Below are 15,003 nucleotides of genomic sequence, written 5' to 3'. Positions count from 1 at the left end.
GCCGCCTAAACCCTAAGCCCCCTTACCCCGGGAACCCTAAACCTAGAACCTCGGCTGTCCGTGCCCAGCTTACCTTCGATCGGTAAGCCGGGTGTCAGGCTCCCGGTGTAGGTAAAATGACAGGCGTCTGGATTTCGACGCCTGTCATTTAGCCCTTGCCGGGATTAGACAGTCGGGGAGCCGACGGTCGGGATTACGTCCATCGGCTTCCCCATTCTAGCACCCTGCATCTGTCACAGCCCGTACAGTTTATCTTTCCTGCCAGGTGTGTTGCTCCATGCTCTGGTGCTTCTAGCACACTCAGCTGATGTAAAACTGCTGAGATACAGACCAGAGTGTGCTAGAATAGAAAGCACAACGGCCTACCTACACGTGAGAAGTTTATATGTACATTATCAGCAACAAAGTATCCCTGGAATACATTTTCAAATTCTGACAACTATGTACTCTAGTAACAGGACTCCTTGTGTACTATAAATATCAATAGTAAAATTAGAAGTCTGTCATTTGCAGCATTGCATATGTTAAAATAAAACATTTCTAACAATTTAAAAAAAAAAAAAAAAAAAAAAACCCATCACCTTAGTCAGTTTAGACAAGCTAAACTAAAACTTTAGCAAAATTTTACAATGAAAACGGTTTTGTATTATTTTTTCTTTTCCAGCAAATGCTTTTATATAATGATTAAACAGGTTTACAGGGCCCATGCCTTGTACATGTCACAGCAACTTTTATCCAATCTTGTGACAAAAGTAAGCATATTAACAGCTACATGCTGCGGGTTTAAAGCTAAATGTACATAAAGTGCTCGTTTCCCTTGCTAGATATACATTTTATTGACCAATTTCTCCAGCTGCCTATTTTCTCAGGCAAGGCCGTAGTGTGTGAACACTGGTAGACTGCATGTTTTATAGCAGTGTTTTTTTTAGGTTAAAGGTTAGTGTATTTGTTGCTTTGCAGTTTTCTGAACAAGTGCTACAGCATTGTTAAGCTGCGGAGCTTTCTAATATCAACAGGATTTTAGATAGTAATTTATTTTGAAATGATAAGGGGGGGAATTCAGTTGTTTTTGGGGCAGCGATAATTAATGGGCGCCCAACGGAGCAATTCAATTTATTTTTGGTTTTTACCAAGAGGTCGGCAAGCCGGAATGTCAGCGCCGGCGGCTATCGTGCCCACACGGAGAAACAATTTAATGGCTCCGTCGGGTGCCCACTAGTAACTGCCGCTGGGGAAAACAATTTCCCCTTAAGTTTTTAAGTCAATTATATTACCCTCTGCTGATCAGAAACATTGGTCATTTTCAATGTCTTGTACTTTTGGCACAGTTATCAGCTGCTAAGATGAACTTTTTATCAGTGCTCTCTAGAAAAGATGCCCATATGTACAATCGCATAAGAATCATACTGTTGCATTTTGTTTTGGGTTTTCTTTAGGTTATCCACCACGTGTGCACAAATTAAATGAATTCCTATTTGCATATAGCATGCTTAGCTGCCTTCCACTAGGCGATTAAACCTAGCAATGGAGGTATAATGATGGTCGTTCCATCGCTTGATAATCGCTCGCAAATCGGGCACAAAAGGTTAAAAACGACCAGCGATACGCACGCCCGCTGGTCGTTTTTAACATCAATCATCGCCCGAACATGACGGTCAACCTGACGACCACCGTCAGGTTGCCATGTTTGGGGATGATTGATCTACATACACTGAACGTCTGAACGTTCAGTGTATGCAGTTCACCCCGCGGGAGACGACGGCATCGTAATCGTGTCATCGTCACCCACATCGTTAAGTGGATGGGCAGCACTCCAGCTGCTGTAAGACTACAAGCCCCATCATGTTCTGTCAGCTGATAGCTGGAGAACAAGACACGATCTAAGGTTTTACTTTGCATTACAATGTAAACCTCCTTTAAATCAGAGTTTAAAAAAAATCCCTTTTAAATAAAGTTCCAAACACAACAAAACCTAACCAAATAAAATGTAATTATGACTAGTTACGATATTGAAAGACTACAGGAAGGCATGATGAAGATTTAATTATTTTACTCTGATTGGTACATTCTTTTTGAGCCCTTAAAGTTTTTGCGCTTTCATAACAAGACCCATATTTATATTTTTTTTTTATTTGCTAGTTTCATCAAGACTTGTCTACACCTTTTTGTTTATAAAAGGTAATTACCTAATAGGATTACAGTACACGTGTAGTTTACATCATGGTCCAATATAATATTTTATTAACAGTTCTTTATAGAGCACCAGGACCATTGCGCTTTACAATTGGAAGCAAAACAGTAATAAGACGAGACTGGGTAATAAGACCGACAAAGAGGTAAGAGGGTCCTGCTTGCAAGCTAACAATCTATAGCAGGTATGGAGAAAAATTGGCGGTTGGGATAAATACCGGTTTCCTTGATACCTATTGTTACTTCTGCCTATTTAGTGCAACCCAAATATTTACACCAAAATGTAATCACCTAGTTCTTCCAAATAAAGTAGTGTTTAGGTGTCTCTCACGGAGTTAAACATTCTTAAAAAACTTTTGTGCACAAGTTTTACACTCGCACAGAAGCACATGCATCACACAAACTGAATGAAATCGCCATGCCTGAGTGGAGGTTAAGGATCCTTTATATTTTCTAACAATCTGACAGGTTTATACAGCATATGGAGAGAGTCTGATAGATCTACATAGTACACTAAAATAAACTCAGGTTTCATCTGGGCCTAATAGCAACTTTATATCCCTGAAACACTGAGCCTAACGTTTTGGGGACAGCGGATCTGGAACTCTCATCTACGGCTGTTGGTGATATCGTCATGACATCACCAGGTTGCTCACTATTCCACTTATAATGAATGCACACTCATTCAGCACAATACGTTCACTTATAACATGGTGTATTGGCTACTGGAGAAGGAATTAAAACGCAAAATTGAAATGCAGGCAGAGGTGCATATGGCATTATAATAATAAACATAACAAATGTCTCACCATTAGAGTCAGCAGGCCATAGGAAGTCTGGGGTAGCAGTCCAACAAGTCCTCAAAAAGGGCATCCCTGATCCCTACAAGGCAATGATTAGAGCAGCATACCTGGAACGGGTTGGGTACGGGCTCCCGGCGGTCAGGATGGCGGCAGACTACTGACAGTGGCATCCCCACAGTCAAAATCCCCCACCTGCAGGTAAGTACCCTAACTCAACTTTCCGGCAGCCTAACCCTCCCCTCCCAGTAGCCTAACACTAAACCCCCCTAGTGCCTAACCCCAAGCCTAATACTTACCATTGGGATGTCAGCGGTCAGGATTCTGGAACCGGGATTCTGACCACGGGATACCGACTACATTCCGCTGGAACAGTAAAGGTCAGAATGAATCTACAGTACACACCCAGGATTGCCAGTGGCATTACTGCAATGGACTTTAGAATGTCCCATCTAAGCGCCATTGGGTTCCATACGAAATGTCAACAATGAATTGGTTGACACCAGAAAGTCAACAGGTTCAAAATGTCATCACATTTTGTTCTTTTTAGGTTTAGGGTTAGGCACTAGGAGGGACGGTTAGGGACCAAGGGGAGGGTTATGGTGAAAATTAGGGTTAGGGGGAGAAAAAAAAAAAAAAAAAAAAAAGTGTTGACCATTTTCATGCCGATTTTTTGAAACTGTCGACCCTCTGTACTGTCTAACATTTGCAATGTCGACCCTTTTCCATGGTGTCCTTTTTATGTCGACCAAATTTTTGTCAAACTTTTTATAAAATCAACCTTTTGTATTACACCTGCCCCATTCAACACCATTTGTAAGAGCTGCATTCGGATTAGGAAGGGCACAACAAGCTAAACACTCATACTCATTACTTTCGCTGCTGTCATAGAACAGGAAGATTAAGATTTTTGCTTGAATACCGTAATCTGGGGGAATTTCTATTAACGGAACACAGTTGTTCATTAAGGAGACATCGCAACTTCTGTTCTACCAGTGGACACAACAGATTTTATATTTGATTTGCTAGCTTAATATACCATTTTATATCCTTATTCTGTATTCCCCTTTAAGAAACAATCCATTTGGCGTGCTTGAGAAAACTTCTTTGTTATACTCAGTGATCTAATCTGTGGCCTTTTAGACAAGCTATTCCAAGCAATGCTAATGTTTCATAATTTCAGCCTTACAATTTTGACACTGTATGAGGACACAGCCGGAGGGTAATTTGCTCTCTCTCCTATCTGTATATTGAATCAGAGTGCTTGATTTATATGGTCTGTGGCACAGAAATTGTATACACTGCATAAATTATCTAAATATCTTTTACTAATTTAAGAAAAGTTTTCTTGACACCTCTCGTACATTAAAAAAAAAAAAAAAAAAACAAACACAAACACACAAACACACACACTTCACATAATACTGACTTAAATGATAGAGAAGCAATGCTCAGCTTCAGTCCTCAAGTCCCTCCAAAAAGATCAGGATTTTTATCATTTGTAAGAGGTGGGATAGTTACTATAATTAAAATAGATGAACTCACCTGTGCATGATTATAGAACGCATGACCTGTTGGGGGTACCTGATGTGCAGTCATGGGGACATGCAGAACAGTAGATCAGTGATGTGCAAGCTTTGCATAGGAAACACCACATGTATGGCAAACCTGTACTATTGCAATTAGGTTTCTTTCACAAAATTGGGAGAGGAAGTCAGAAAGCCAAGTGCCCCTACTTTATTCCCACTGAAATGATTCATACATATATCTGATAACTCTGATATCAGTTAGTACAGTTCCTACCACAAGATAATTATATATGCCAATTTGGGGGGGGATATGGGACACTTCAGCCACTAATTCTGTACATGCACCACTTCTACTAGAGTCGGATGCCTCTGCGTCTTGTGCCAATGCCTTTGACGATTTAGGGACGGATTCAATTAGAGGTGAAAAGTGCTGTTTGGAGAAAAATTTCCGTGGATTCAGACCTTCCCTCTGTTTTCAAAGTATCTCCACATTCAATTCCAGGACAATTTCACCTAAGTGGAAAGTCAATGCATTGTAATAGGCGGAAAAGTATCTCCTATGAATAGCAGGAGAAAAAAAAAAAAAACGCATGCACAGACTTACATCATTGGCAAAGTGAACAAGCCAAATTCTGAGTCACCAACTATTCCCTCTAAGAATACAAATATTTACACATTATTATCATCAACATCATCATCATCCTTTATTTATATGGCGCCACAAGGGTTCCGCAGCACCTCAAAGTACATAAACAAATGAGCAATAACAAAAACAGCGACCTACAGTACAAAACAATGCAGGACAAGGATATGGTTTATATAAATTGCTGCAATAGCAGTCATAACACACAAAAATAAGCAGCAGGGCGTCAGCTACCAAGTGTTAGGTGCCCTTGTGGGGAGTTTGGAATAGACGATCGTATGAGTGACGGAAGGAGAAACACAAGAGGAAAGACAGCCCTGCTCGTTAGAGCGTACATCCTATAGGGGAGGGGCAGACAGACAGGGGTGACACAGATGGGGTAGACAGGAAGAAGCATGGAGTAGCAGGTTAGGATGAGAGCTGGAAGGCTTTGATGAAGTAGTGAGATTTGAGAGACCGTTGTGGAATGCCATCCCATGCATAATAAGTCTCCAAACCTTCAAGCGGTCCCTGAAAAACTCACCTTTTCAGGCAGCTTATCAAATTCCAGAACCACCCACATAACCTCCATAAACTAGCCTACCCAATTATATTCCCTCTATACCAGTGGTTCTCAAACTCGGTCCTCAGGACTCCACACAGTTCATGTTTTCCAGGTCACCTAGCAGGTGCACAGGTGTATTCATTACTCACATTTTAAAATATCCCTAGGTGGAGATAATTATATCACTTGTGTTTCTGTTAGGAGACTTGGAAAACATGCACTGTGTTCTATACAGTCCACACATAACTTTACATATTTCCTCTTACTTCACTTTCACATCCTCCTGACCCCAAGCCACCATTCCTATGTGACTGGATCATACAGCCCACCTCTGCAATCTGGCTGGATCATTATGGTCTGTTATTACTATTTTGTTCACAATTGTAAAGCGCAATGCAATATGCTGGCGCTATACAAGTAGCTTAATAAATAAATGACAAAAACTAACACACATAAGAGCACTCTTAAGCTTTCATTTGTAAAGCTTTTCCACAGCTTTTTTGTCTGCTAAAGTCCCCAGATCCAAACCGCCATCTGCACCCATCCTCTTCTGTTCTGCAGACAGTGGTACATTTGAGAGGGATAGGACTGGGAGGGAAGCAGGGGAACGAGCAGATAGGACCAATGAGCAGCAGTTGTTGTTGCTTGCCGTGTGTATGGCTCATGGTCTCCCACGGAACTGTCTTTTCCAAATGATAAAACAGGTTGTACAAGCTATTAGGTAATTACTTGGCTATTCTCCAATTAATAGCAGTTGCTGCTGAAGACCTACGCCAAGTTAGCTAAAAGATAAAGTAGGAGACAACAGGGGAGGAATAAGGATTATTGGATGTGCTACTGTACAAAAGTGTAGCTGGTGCTAGTACAGGTTTTCAGTAATGCAGCACTTTCACAACTGGATCTGTTGTGAGCATCACTGGGTGGTCTAAATTTAAGGACCACAAAGAGTACATTATTCAGTGTCAATCGAACATCTGACTGGTGCTCTGTACAGGACAACAGAATGCTACAAACGTGCCCAAGAAGGATCTGATACAGGTTAAATAGCCAAGACTGCAGTCAATTGAGCTGCTGTTGCAACAATTGGCCCTGCACCCATATATGAATAAATCCTTTGTGCTACACTATAAAACAAGACTGTCAAGTTGTCAATCATGATATAAGCCCTATTAGGGAAATGCTACCTTCTGAACATTGCAAACTGTTGCAAAAATGTAAGGGGTATATTTACTAAAGTGCAGGTGCTAGATAAACGATAAATAGAATCTGAGTGGTTGCTATGAGCAACATCTCCACTTCTATAAACCAGCACTTTAGTAAATATACCCCTAAAGGTGCCCATCCACTAGCAGACATGAAAAGGACTGCACGATTATGACATTGTAATCGTGCAGTAGTTTGTCAGTCTGCGATGAGCCTGCACTGAATGAGCAGTCGTTCAGTGCAGGCTCATCAACCATCTGCAAACATGCTCAACCTGACGTTATTGTTTTAGACATTTTTGCAAACGATTTATGAACGACAACGATCATTTAATCGTCAACTTAATCGTCTAGTGGATGGGCATCTTAATAGTGTGGTAAACATATTTAGTTACAAAAGTGGGCATGTAGTCATTTAATATTTAACAAGATGTCCTAAATAACAAATAGGTGGAGTTCATTCTTGTAATCCATGTTATCTGAAGTGCAGAGCCGGATCCCACCACGTCCTGCTCATTTTCACAGCAGGACTTGGTGTGTTTTACAACCCAGTCATCTTCAATTCAAGTTAATTGATACCGTATATTGTATTAGAACTATTGTTTTAGCCTCAGTTAGTAAAAGTCCACAATAAATTACAAATAAAATAAATTCTAGGAGAGTATGTGTGATTATTATATGCATGTATGTTTTGATAAAGTTGTACTGTCACGATGTGTGTGTGTTGTGGTTATTTTAACATTTATTTTGCAGGTGAACTAGAAGTACCAGCGGGCCCTTAATGCCCCGCATGCTGATACTTGTGGTTCAGCAAGTACCAGCATGCGGGAGGCTTGCGCAGACCTGTAGTTCTACTGTAAAAGAATGTTTTTACACAACACTTTACACTATAAACCCCGGGTGCCGGAGATAGCCCTGGGCTATCAAGCCCAGGCCTGGGGTGTCCTGGAGAAGGAGACCCCTTTATTGGAGGGCCCCCAGCTCCCCAGGGATCCCCTGCCTAGCAGTCAGGCACCATGCTTTGGCTGGGGGACCCGGTGGAAGGGTTCCCCTGGCTGTGGCAATACACCCCCGCTAGAAAGAGTCCGGTGCTGGTTATGGAAAATACAGGCGATCCCTACTCATTTTGTCACCTGTATTTCCAAAACCAGGACTGGCTCGCTGAGCCCAGTGCCAGTTGTGCTAAATACAGGGGACCCCTACGTCTTTTGTCCCCTGTATTTTCACAACCAGCACTGGCTCTGAAAAGTCTGGGGCTGGTTGTGCTTTTAGGGGGGGACCCCACGCACTTTTTTTTTTAATTTTACCTCAACAAGCATTGCATGCACAGATCTGTGCATGCATCTGTGACAAGGGAAAGGTCTGTCAAGTGGCGTCTGCATCATTCGGGTCGGAACAACATACTGTTTGTCGTTCTGTAGTGCATACACATTGCACAATATGCCACAAATCGTTACATAGATTGACAAATCTTCCTGCATGTAGGGAAGATCAGAAGATTCGACCAACGACCGGCGGGAGCGTGCATCGTGATCAAGTGTACACACTGGACGATATGAGCGATTGGTCGTTCCAATGCATCGGAATCGGTAAAATTGCTCCCAATATCGTCTAGTCTGTAGGGGCCTTAAGAGGGCAAGGATAATGTGTCTACACCTTCTACGTATAGAGAATAGTGCATTAGACCAACCTGAATTAAAATATAGAAATAACATTTAAGTCCATACCTATGGAAAAATATTCATTATGGAATGCTCACAGCACAGCCATTGAAAAACATTTTTCGTCAAGAATAAAATGACATCCTTGAGACTTTTTTGCGCTTCTTGTATTACTTTATAGGAGAAAATAATGCGGGAGGACAGAACACAGATAAAAAGTACTCTTCTACAGTATTATCCTTGTTCCCGTAGTCTGGCCCACCAAGAAATACAGGAGGAATGAGGGATTTATGAAGATAAATCAAAGATTAACTTCTTTAAGCGGGTAACAAAATTTGACGAGATTCACAAAAAAAAAAAAAAAAAACACAACAAAATTTACAAAACTTAATTTAAAAATTCATTACTTATTTTAAAGCTATACCAAATACATTTCCTGCTGCATTTTTATATAAAGATATACTGGGCACATTTCCTACTGATTGAAGAACTTTCAGCAAACTATAAAGCAAGTCTTTTTTTCAATTATAAGGATGGGACAAAATTGAAGGTTATACATTTTCCAAAGTTTTCAATGAACATAAAACCAGTCATAAATTTCTGAAAAATAGCATGGAAACACTTCTGAAAGTTATTTATGGCATCTTACATATAAAGACAACTAAATGCTGAATTTTTAAACACATATTAAAGACCAAATAAAGAAGAAAAAAAAAAAAAAAACACACCAATAAAATATTTGAATGCAGTGATGCATATAGTTCACACACTAACAAGAAAAACAGACATGCCGGAGCAAGCTGGAGTTATTAATCCAAAAGTTGTAGAGCAACAGGTTGCACACCCCTGGCATGATGAGAGTTATAGCACCCTAGAAGTCCTGCAATTCAAAAAAAAAAAATAGACAAAAAGGTCCCGTGGAGGAAAGTCTGACCCATTAGCTTTCTGTCATACCAGACCTTTTGCATCAGCATCTCAGCTGAGTTCTTTACAGGGCCATAACTAGGGTGGTAGGACCAGTGACATGGCACAGGGCACCGTAGGGCAGGGGGCACTGTTTGGACCTGTCAATTTTCCTTTTTATTATCACTCTCACTTGTAGCTTCCTCTTCTTTTATCCATAGCATCTCCTGGCCTCCCCTATCTCTTCCCTGGTCCTTCCCATTGAGGCCATGGCCCTTTTTCAGGTACACCATCTTATGTCTCTATTTCAAAAAATGAGGGGGGCACAGGGCACCAAAAAGTCTAGTTACGGCTCTGGTTCTTTATGTTCCAATTGAGAAGCTTACATGCAATTAGAAGAGGGAAACAAGAAGGAACACTTGATATAATAGAACATTATCAGAGATAGAAAAGCGTCCTTTTATCACAGAACACTGCACATGCCGTACACTCTAACCAGAGGAGACACAACCGTCTAAAACCCCATGGATAGCCAATGAGAAACTCCAATGAATACTCTACCAAGTCTCTGAGATCCTGGCTTACAACACAAGCCTGTGTATCTGCATATAGCTTACCATTGCACGACTATATACCCACAGGTGGTTTAAGAGGAAAACAGCCTATGGGTTATTTTCATATAGTGTAAAGTAAAATATTTTAATTGAAATTGTTCTTCACTGTAAAACTTGTGTAAACGTGTGCTTGGTAGAAGGCTGACAGGGGAAGGGAACGTTAATGCAGCGGAGGGCTTTTGACATTTACTGATGGGAGAATGTGAACCCTTCATGCTGAGACATTTCCCACACTGTACTAAATGCATTTTGGTTGCAAGGGGTTACAGCACCTTTTTCTGCAGTTACCTGGGCAACAGTTTCCATAAACGTCCCACGCTGTGCATAAAATACCTTGTAATGAAAATAAATTGACAATGTATTTCTGCTGCAAAAAAGTAGAAGTGTATATTTTAATATTAAATACCCTACGTTATAAAACTCTCACTGCAAGGTTCTAAGCCAGTAGTAGGAAGAGGCAACTTTTAATGGGCTTATGTCCCAGTGAATCTGCTATTAATGCCGCAGAGCGGGTCATTTATACAACTACAGCAAGTTAACCATTTACAGGTCACACTGGTGTGTCACTATGATGCCCACTGATCTCTACATGTTTCAAGAAATTGCACAATGCAAACACTTGAACTGCCACAAAAAAAACTGAAGCAAAAAAAAAACCCAACTTCTCATATGCAAATCTAAAAGCTTAAAACAAATGTTGGCAATACTGGAGTTCTAGCTGGTGGGGAAGGGGGGGGCTTTACAGTTGAGAGGAGTATTCAGAATCAAAGTCTATTTCCTTAAAGCAGACCCAAATGTTATGGAACTACATGTACCAGCATGTCTGATGGGAAGGCATGATGGGACTTTTTGTTGAAACAGCCGGAGTGCCACAGGTTACTTAGTGTAGCTATGACAAGTTACAGCCATTAGACCTGCGACTTCTCTTTAGCTTTGCACAAAGCTGGAACTCAGACTAATGAGTAAATGGTAACAGCAGTCAGCCTACAATTCACTCCCACACACTATTAGTTCATGAACATTTCAAATTGGGTTCAGATTTAAAGCTGGAGTCTCAAATCCCAATAAAAGAGAACAGTGTGAGTAACCTATGCAAATATTGCATTTGTAGAGGGCGATTCATCCGAGTTTTGGGGCATTAGTCATATTACAAGTGAAGCTAGTATTATTCACATCTGCCGCAGTTGTGGGTTTCTGTCAGTCTGTTCCACCCCTGCTATTTCCTCTGCTGAACCAGGCATGGCCATTTGCACTTGTGTTTGGAGCCTGCTTTTAACATCCTCTGTGTAAAATGCACCCCTGCTTACTTATCATAGTAAAAGGAGTCTTTGGAAGAAGAAAAAGTTAAGTGACCTCTTTAGGAATTTCAGCAAGAAGAATAGATCACAATCACTATGAGAATCTGTAGACCCGTGATATCTACAGTTAAGCCGGGAACACACTATACAATTATCGGGCCGATCACCCGATAAGTATATCTGCAGGTGTGTACCCAGCTTTTGCTCCAATGACCGTGAATCATGTCTATAAGATGATGAGAGACACACATTCGTGATGGTTTCCTGATGTATGGTTAGGTAGGTGTCGGTGAAGCTGCACCTGTAAGTCACATATTGCCACCACAGCTCTCCCCTGGTCACTCATTGCGCACTTGTATGTATTGCATTCAACTTCAATAGCTACAACTTCTAGGTACAATTATAATGTTCCCAACAAACACAGACCTGAGGTTAAATGTAATAGACTGCAAGCCGGCACCGCTGCGCCAGATCGCAGTCTATTACATTTAGCCCCTTTGTAACAATGACATTCATTCTTTCCCCCGGGACAATCTTAATATTAGAGCAAATAAAGGGACTGAATTAAGTGTAATAAAGAGTAAATATGTAATAAATAGTACATGCCTTTTGCATTGTTAACTAGTTTTTTTTTCCCCTTTCAATGGAATAACTCGCCAGCAATGAAAAGTGTTTATTTCATTAATCATATATAGATTTGTAGTACTAATCATATTCTCAGTCTACAATATTACATGACTTAAGCATTTGATGCACAATATGTGAAGTTATTTGTAATCAGAGGTCCTGAGGGTCAGTGTAACCATATCCAATTGCATATGTAGCAATTATAGTTCTCCCCCGAAAAAAAAACTAATTCTGGGCCCCAACCAAGTATTATCCCTTATCCACATAACCTCTACATTAAAAAAAAAAAATAAAAAAAAAGAAGAGAAGACTACACAGATGTGATACTGTTTCCAGTCACCATCTAACTTGTAAAATGACTACATGACAACAAACCTGTAACACCGATTCTATAAAGATTCACAACTGTCAATTTGTGCAGCAATGACAGCAGGACACAACAGGTAAGAGGACACCAGCGTTGCGTACACAGTGGATTGCACAAGACGATCAGTAACCGTCAAATTAATTTATCCTTGAACCCACCTATCGGAAACATGCAGCTAATTACTTAAGCCATTCTTTTATTATACATGCGACATTTGAACACTAGCATACTAATTATTTTCCATTTAGGATCTCATTTGTTTTACAACATTACTTATGGCCTGCATAAACGTATTTATTTTGTTATAAAAACTTCAATGTAAGCTTAAGCCTTCATTTATAGACATCATTTTACGATGCGATTTGCAAGCGAATCTTCATGTCATTACAGGTTGCAGGGTTGACAAGATGCTCCAGTTGTTTTGCCAGCTCAGAAAAAGTAATTGCTGGGCTAAATACAGTTTACCCTCCTGGTAAAAAGAAAGAAAAAAAAAAAAGGCACACAATTTGCTTTTGTCTTTTGGATGGCGTGTGAAGTTTAATCCTTGAAGGAATTTGGATAAAACTTTTTCATGAAGAATTTGGCTATTTTGCTGGGGAGAAGAGCCTGTTGCATAGGAACCAGTGCGATTTGGCGATATTACAGCTACCAGAGAAATAAGCATGCAATGGACCAGATGTTCGTACTACTAGTCATCAGTAAATAGATTTTTCCATATGAAAGAAAAGACGTCACTAATTTTGGACAGGTCGGTTTGCGTCAAACCAATGCCGCAAACCAATCATGGGATCTATGGACTAGGCAAGAATTCCTCACCAAGGAGGAAACCATGTCAACGGTTTACATAAAATCCTCTAAATCACTGAAGACACTTATTGGCGATGGATCTTCAAATCAAAATTCCTGTTTTGGGTATCAAACTGTATCGAATTCAAAATTATTTTATTTTTATTTTTTCTCAATCTATGACACGAACTGTAATACTAAAACAGAGAATTTATTTTTTCTCCTCACAACAAATTGGGAGCCTAAATCATTTGCAAAGTATGCCAACAATACACCCAAACAAGAAAACCCTGCAAAAGTCTTTTGAAGCATAAGCCAGCAATGTAGTCAGTCTTTATAGAAAAGGGACATTTCCCACCATCATCAGCATGAAAACACCCACATCCATATACACATGGCTCATTTAATCAGAATCTAGCCCATAGATCAGTGCTACCCATGCTTGATCACAGATGGTTAAATAAAAATAACTGGAGGTGCTAATTAAGTCAAAAGTGCTCACATTTTGCTATTCTTAAAGCCTGGAGACTGTTAGTGCACCTTGAGGACCACTGCCATAGATTGTTGTGGATAGGTGGAAAGTTTTAAAACTCTATATCAGCAGCAATGTGATCCACTGAGATGTATATATACTGGCTACACAAGGAAATAGGCAACAAGAGTCAGAGCTTTTGTTTGTGGGACTCTCCATATGAGTTATGAAATAATGTAGAAGAAAAAAAGTAATGTCATGAAATATGGCTTAAGGGGGGGGGGGGGGGGGGGATTTTTGACCACAGGTGCTTTCTGCTGTTCCAGGAGAACCAACCACTGCAGAGCGTATTGGATATTTGGATCTCCCTCTGCTATCAATAATGGGGTTACGGTATTATCACTCATGCTTTATCACACTGGTGTACCAGTAACAAGTGGCCGAAATAATTTACACCCACACTGCTCATTATGATTACCCTCTGCCAAAAAGGTAGGTCTAGTCCATGGAGCAGAAGTCCCACACAACTAAGCAGCCCTCTTCCGTCCATTTAATTTAATGCATTCCACAAATGGTATAAATAAACAGTTTCGGAGATAAGACAAAAATCAGCAAAGTAACCCCTCAGGGCCAATGCAATGAAATCTGACAACAGTTCATGTAAGGCCAGGAACAGAGACAAGAACAATTTGCTGAAACACATAAATCAAATAATATATATATGTATATATATATATATATATATATATATATATATATATATAAATAAAAGACCTGACAAATAGTTAAAACTCCAATAAAATAAAACTCTGCACAAGACTTGTGTACTGTCTTCCTGTATATGGGGTGCTTTATGATCAAACCATAAATGTGCAATAACTTTACATTACAAGAAAGAATCGCAATTCTCGAATCTACTAAACTGGTAACCTGAGACTCCGCTCTTCCTCAGGATGAACTCAAAGGAAACAGATAGTGGAAAGAATCGGTCACTACACAATGTACTGCGGTGTGGGGGGTTCATAACAGGGTCATATTGTGTGTGCCCCCTCTAGGTGTTCAGTGCTCATACTGTACATGAGCATACTGTAGCAACTCTCCAGGGCCTTGTTCCATTAAATTCAGTGATATGGGAATAGTCTCAGCCCTGCGCTTTGGAACCTGTCTAATAGCTGCACAGACACAGACAGGGTCCCCAGAGTCCCATCCAAACCAGACACAACCCTTTCAGGTTCACTAGTCTCACAGTCTGCTACCCGAGCTCCCAGGAGTTAGGTAGCCTCTAGGTGCTTGCACTTTGCAGGATATCCGCAAGGAGCATTACCTGAAGCGTCTACAGGTGTATCTGACACTCAAGTGCTGATTGT

At 40.4% G+C, this 15,003-nt stretch overlaps 1 protein-coding gene across 1 annotated transcript in view; it reads right to left on the bottom strand.

Annotated features, from left to right (window-relative positions):
• FOXO1 (forkhead box O1) overlaps positions 1–15,003 on the bottom strand; it is a 64,145-nt gene that overhangs the window by 48,039 nt on the left and 1,103 nt on the right. The window lies entirely within an intron of this gene.

The sequence above is a fragment of the Taudactylus pleione genome, unplaced genomic scaffold (assembly GCF_031769625.1).
Source record: "Taudactylus pleione unplaced genomic scaffold, aTauple2 ptg000043l, whole genome shotgun sequence".
Classification (NCBI taxonomy): Eukaryota; Metazoa; Chordata; class Amphibia; order Anura; family Myobatrachidae; genus Taudactylus; species Taudactylus pleione.
The sequence above is the reverse complement of the archived record's forward strand: the minus strand, read 5'-3'. Positions and strand labels throughout refer to the sequence as shown.